Here is a 7341-nt window from a genome sequence, read left to right as displayed (position 1 = left end):
ACTCCTTAAATATCCATTTAGTTGCAATTTAGCATCAATAGTATTAAAAAATTACATTATTATTACGGTTTACACATATACCCTATTTATACAAAGTTTGATCCCGTCTTGGAGTCAGAACCTCTACCCTGGGGATCATGAAATTTACAATTTTGATAGAGGCCTTCCTGCTCTACATGACTATGCATTTACTTTTTCGTACAGATGTACAATTAAAGATTTTTGAATAATGGTCAATTTTTGCCCCGCCCCTTGGGCCCCAGGGATGCAGGAGTCATGAAATTTACAATTTATGTCCACCCTTGTCTCAAAGATGATTCATGTCAAATTTAAAAAGAATTGGAATGGTAGTAATCAAGAAGTTAAAAATGTGCAATTGTTAACGCACGACGGACGACATACGTCGCACGATGACGGACGCTAACAAATTGCACTAGGTCACCCGAGTTTATGAATACAGACATTGGTTGAACATTGTTTGAACACGACCTGTGTGCCTCTTACAATGTCCAGATGTACATATATTTTCATAATTTGACAACACCTCTCAAGTGACTAAATAGTCAGCAAAATAATTCAGTAAATATTATAGAGACATAAACAATACTCAACACCTTATCTCCACACAATTTTACAATGTACAAAACACCCGGTCCATCTGACCTATATGTACATGTATATGTCATTTTGAAGATATACATGCATGTTTTTTCGTAGATAGCTGTAGTTTTTGCATAAACATTGTCTTCAGAATCTGTTTTTACTTGAGATTTGTTTGTACCCAATGACAATTTAATAACAACCACGCATCAAGGCTTCTAAATTTCCAATAACCTACACATGTACTTGTTGAATCGAAATCATTCCACTTTTCGACCATTTCCCGTTACCTTTAATGACTTAACCTATTTAGCCTGTGTAGGCGAATAGTATAAAGTTTGATATGCAAATCGGATTTTTAAAAATAAGAAAACTACAAATAATTTATATCATCGGTGATAAGGTCCAGATCTGTAGGTGTTGACTACTCGGGTAAATTCTTCTGGACAAATACAGTATTTATAAATATTTTGAGGAGGTGAACTAGATCTTGGCCAAATGTACAGAATTTAATATACAGCAGGCCATAAGACTAGTGCAAACTGACTACACGTACTATGAAATACGAAATTATCGAATGAAAAGAAATAAAATGTTGCTTGACGAAACGCGCATTTGTAACGAAAAATGAGGACAACGGGTCCTGTAAAATATTGACCGAGGGGTCAAATCTCAGTAGTGTAAAGACTAGGAGTCAAGTTGTGTGTTCTGTATTCTGAAAACCTTCCAGGGGAAAAATTATCCTTGTATACCCCAAAACACCTAAATCGTGAGGAAAATATGTAAAATTCAAGATGTTCAGCTTTAAATCTCGGATCTCAATGATCTCTGTTTGGATGCGGGTATTTGTGTTGCACGCAGGTAGGGCTCTGATCTATTGTTAAGTCTGAGCCTAGTGTGTGGGGATTTATAGGTAGGGCTCTGATCTATTGTTAAGTCTGAGCCTAGTGTGTGGGGATTTATAGGTAGGGCTCTGATCTATTGTTAAGTCTGAGCCTAGTGTGTAGGGATTTATAGGTAGGGCTCTGATCTATTGTTAAGTCTGAGCCTAGTGTGTGGGGATTTATAGTCCCAAAGGAAGAAATGGATTATCAATTGAACTTTGCAGATGATTTTGTTGTCGTTGAAAGTTCGTTTAAACGAGAACAAGTTGCCCGCTATAGACTTAATCCAATAATATTTTCAATTCAGCTTCTGATGACCCTAAGACGCCATGCAGCTGGAAATCCGTTAACTACATATATTCGTGAGGGGTTAATTCGGAGTGCACCGTTTTTAATCTCGACGAAATTCGTCGAGACTGGATGTTTGGACTGACGCCTCTTCCGAATCTCAGAGTTTACAAAGTTAATCGAGAAATCTTGCCCGAACTTTAGCCGCTTGTTGCGATCACAATGGATTAAATTGAATTTATTGTCCGCTTCAACTTTTCGCCTTAGACATCCTATTGACTTACTTCCTATCACAATGAAACATGCATTTCATAAAATCACTGATAAATCTCAGTTTGAAATGTAAAAGTAAGATATTGCAAAACTTCTAAAACATATTGCACATCATACGCAGGATGTAAAACAAAAAAGACCACCGAAATCGTAATTGTTACGTATAAAATGACAATTACTTAGGTTAAAAATTAGTCTTGTCCCATGATCCCCTGCTCTACGAATCGTAGAGCAGGGGATCATGGGACAAAACTAGTTAAAAATCCGATTGCAATGCCTGCATTCCACGTTCTATTTTCACCTTGACCCAGGACCCAGATTGTTTACTGTTTCAATCTGATTAATAAACTAACAATCCTGATATTTATCCTTTTCTTGTTTACATTTACCGGTGTTGTATAGTAGACTTTCCCCCTAGCCATCTTTCCCCCCGGAAAAATGGCTCTATAGTAGTCCCCCCCCCCCCCCGGAAAAATGGCTATATAGTAGATCTCCCCTCACGGAAATGTGGCTATATAGTAGGATTTTCCCCCTTTTATAGCCAGATGACCCCCACGGAAAAGCTACTATATAGTAGATTTTCCCCCTTCTTTTCATTCCAGTTACGTTTACGGCGGACCATTCCCATACATATTCTTTCCATTCTGAAATTAATCCTTTTCTGGCTATTCATTTCTTTTATATTTTTAATGGATAGTTAATTTCCGAATTCCTTTGATTGGGATTTTTGGAAATATATATTAATTCAACAAACATCGTTTCATTCAGTCGAATGTTATATAAAACGATCATATACGTATTCAGAATGTAAAATCAGAATAGTTCGTGCTTTTACAACAGCACCTATTTAGGCAACTCAGAATTTGTTAATTAAACGGATACGTATTTATCGTTCAAGGAATCAAAATTGTTTCTCTCCAATTGATTAACACAAAAACTTTTCATACAGATAGTGGAGTAAACTTAAATTCTACAACTCTGTTGATTGAATACCCCTGATTCCAAATTGCCGCTTCTAAGGAATCAACTCGCTCTCTCGCTAGACATGGTTCTTTACACCTCATTGGGGGAAGTGGGATTTTTCAATTGAATTAGATGTTGTTGAGAGGAAACTTTTCCCCCAACTGTTCTCAGGTCATTGGCGGATTAATAGATGTGAATATGTTATCGATATAATCATAATTATTCCAGGCGGTGCAACTCAGTCCCAGCTGTACTGTCAGTACTTTGATTTCTACATATTCGTTTACAAAATTTCTCCATAGATGAATTTATTTTGAATGTGACAGATGGACAACGCCATCATATTTTATTCCTATACGAAGAATATTCTGGAAAAGTTTTGATTTTTAGTATGCATTCAGCTCGCTCAACTGAACTTCTGATCACCTCTTGCCCGTCGTCTGTCCGTCTGTATTCCACATTTTCGGCCTCTACAAGGGTTTGAATTTTTTTCTGAATCAAAGTACTGGTATAATGATAGTTTTGCTAAAACTTGTTTATTGCTAGGACCTGCTGCCCAGGTGAGCGATGTTGCTTAAGGGCCTCTCGTTACTTTTTAAGTTTCATTTAACAATTTTATAAAATTGTAGGGTAGAATTATTCAAGTGTTAAAACTGCAGTCCTGCAGTTGCATTCATGTGCGTTTCTCTCTGATTTGTGGATTTTATCTTGTTAATATTCTTTTACAAATGAAATGAAAAGGTGACTATTGTTCAATGTTTCAAACTCATTTCTAGAATGCAACTGGAAATCCTATAAATATTCATCTAAAGGCGAATATAAGAGATTCACTAATTTCCTCTCTAATTTGTCTCCTTGTAAAATGCGAATACCTTGCTACTTGAGGAGCCGTTTTCGGAACATAAATTACGTAAAGTTCTGTTCTCCGATACAGTTTAAAGTCTTAAATGAATTTAGTATAACATCTTATAAATACCATTTATTGTATTGTATTGTTTATTGGCTTTAAGCATATGTATTATGCTGATGAGCCACGGATTCGAAATAAATTCAATCAGCTGTTTCAACCATACTGGGGATCATCTCAAAATTGAGTGAAAAGAAGACGCATGAGATAAATAGAACATCCTATAATTGTGTATTTTGACATTTGGTTTATCCAACTCGTTGATATGGTGTATTTATTAGCTCGGCAAGCCTTGCGAATAAATATAAAAGAAACCATGGATGAAAATTGTTTTAGAGGGGATTATAGTTTATAGTTAATAATGGTTTTGCCATTCCAACAAAGTAACAACTATTGACCGAGTATTTATTTTTTGACGTAGGCCTGGCCTTCTGATGAAAGTTTGATGTCGTCGTCTTTTTTAAACAAACACGTGTAACAACGATCAGTGTAAGTAATATTTCAATGCAGCGTTATTAACAGTTCAACAGTTTACAATGAAAAGTAGAAGTGTTTGTGCATTTGGATTTTATTTACGTAGTTTCTTTGGATCTATGGGCGAGAGGAAATCCTGAGGCACTTTAGATAGGCCTAGCCTAGTAAGTAAAGCTGTTGAGATTCGTTACATTCAATATGCTCCAGAAAAAAAGAGACTGTGCTTGTGAATACTTGGTACTGCAGCATGTCGGGGTATTTTCGATTATGCTTGTCCAGTAGGCGGTCGATTCCTTGTCGATGATAATAGTGTGCACATATTTTTGTTTTCTGATCGTAATTTTTGAGTAGTTATTGACCGAGCTGGCATTTTTATGGCCGGTAATTTGCATTATATGTCAGTGGGGACAACATCATCTTAATTTTGCTATAAAATAGATTCTAAATAAATACAGAATATTAAAAGTTTTACGCTTTATTTCATGCATCGATGTGCCTAAACACAGAAAATATGTCATCCAATCGGGGACAGTGTCAAAAGTAGTTCGGACCGGAAGTGCTTTATCAAACGGGCGTTTGATAAAGCTAATGCTTTATCTCACTTTCAATATACACCACACGTATGTGATAAATATATATATTTCGTATGTATTATACTTTCTCAGTAATACCGTAAAGTATATCTATGAAAATTCATGTATCTACATTCAAACTATCGGCAACATACACTTTTCGATACTCAGATCTATGCAATATCAATATTTGTTGTACAAAGCCTGACTGACTTTCCATAATCTGTTTTCTAAAATCAAAACCCAAAACATGAGGGGGTAACCCTGCTATGGGGGAACATCTACTACATAGTAGACTTTCCCCCTAGGGGAAGAGGCTACTATATAGCCATTTTTCCGGGGGGGGGGGGGGGGGGGGGGGGGTCTACTATGGGGGAAAGGCTACTATACAACACCAGATGATCAATTCAGCTAAACTTTCGCTTTTTTAAATTTTACATCTGATGTACATAAAAAGAAACCATGAAATGTCCTAGGCTATAAATCAATATCATTATTTCATTTTCTGAATTTCATTGACATTGTAAGATATAGATACAAAGGTGATATTTACATTTTGGTACTATTTATGCATGTGCAAAAGCTATACTGCTAATAGTTTTCTACCGTACTCGAAATAATTGTTTTCAAATACTTCTCATCATCCTTTAAACTCAGCTTAGATGAATTATTTCTAAACAAGAATACATTCAATGTCACCTGTTTTAGTTGTCTACAGACAGTAATTCGCAGAGAAAACTAAACACGCCATTTTGAAGCGCAACAGAAATCTCTGGCGCCCCTAGACAACTTACACACACACACACACACATCTTTTTGTTCTCTTTATCCTTTAAACTTAAACCTAAATTAACTACTTCTAATCAAGAACACATTCAGTTGACTAAGAAAACTAGTCAGTTTTATGGTTTGGTATCGTCTGTTACTCGCATCAGAAAATAAAGCGAGGGAAGGGTGGTGGTTCTGTAGTGTTGATGTGTACTCCCACCCCTCCTCAAAATATAAATTTTGATTTTGAATATATATATGTATCACAAGTTGAGTTTGATCTTATAATAATCATAAGTTTTGTTTTCAAGCACAGGTGAGTAAATCGCGTTATTTCAATTTCTAACACGCAGTATTTTTTCTCTCCCAAGCATAAAACAAGCAGTTTTCCAGAGGCGATTTTCTAAAGCCTCCAGTTTTAGTCACCTTCTCTAAAATTTATCTGTGTTCTCAAATCTTATAACACTCGCTAAGACTTCATCTCACAAATTGAATGTTGAGGTTGGAAGACATAATGAAATAGCCAGAGAACGACGGTTATGTACTGTTTGTGATCTAAATGATGAAGAGGATGAGTTTCATTTATTTTAAAATGTTTTCCATATGATGACTTGAAAAAAAAAACATGTTAAGAAATTTTATCATAATTATACAAAATCTAGTGTAAATTACTTAGTGTAAAAAATACTAGAGAACTGATTAATTTCGGAAAATATTTACAATATGCAACAAACTAAGAAATTTTCAATGGGTGTGATACTACGGGTATTTGTTTAAATTGTGTATCGTTGTAACATTGTTGTCTACTCACTCTCCGCTATGTCGTTTTTTGTTTGTGTGTGTATATATATATATATATATATATATATATATTATATATATATTAAAATAATTGTATTAACGTATATCCAATAAGCCTGTGGCTCACGGAAAACAATCAGATCAAGGTTTAGTCGTCTGTCAATCAAACTTTCAACAAGCTCCATTTGGTTGAGAGGTGAGGAGACCAAGGGCATCGTCTACCGGAGCTAGACGTTTTAACGAAAGAACTGGTATTCTTAGATCATGGGACAGCGAGAATTACCTGCGTTGTCTACTTATTTGAGTTAAATATTTATGTCTTGCACTTTAGTTGCGTGAAAACCTTGTTTAAAAGTTATTCTCCGTTACTTGAATTTGTACACCGCCATTTTTATGTATTTATGCATACATATTGTAACTGATGTGATAAGACGTATGTCTTAAGCAATAAAGAGAGTATAATTCCCGTGTATTTCAGTAAAATTGACCCTATATACATGCATTAACTACATAATTGTATATAAAGATTAGCGTCCCTCTAGACCCTAAGCACTCCAGGTAAATAACACTGCTGCTGAATGGACCATGTCTACTTTTCAGGTAACCGTTAAGCATAAATATAGTTACAGGTAAATAACATTGCTGCTGAATGGACCATGTCTACCTTTCAGGTAACCGTTAAGCATAAATATAGTTACAGGTAAATAACATTGCTGCTGAATGGACCATGTCTACTTTTCAGGTAACCGTTAAGCATAAATATAGTTACAGGTAAATAACATTGCTGTTGAATGGACCATGTCTACTTTTC

Source organism: Ostrea edulis, chromosome 1 (genome assembly GCF_947568905.1).
Source record: "Ostrea edulis chromosome 1, xbOstEdul1.1, whole genome shotgun sequence".
Classification (NCBI taxonomy): Eukaryota; Metazoa; Mollusca; class Bivalvia; order Ostreida; family Ostreidae; genus Ostrea; species Ostrea edulis.
The sequence above is the reverse complement of the archived record's forward strand: the minus strand, read 5'-3'. Positions refer to the sequence as shown.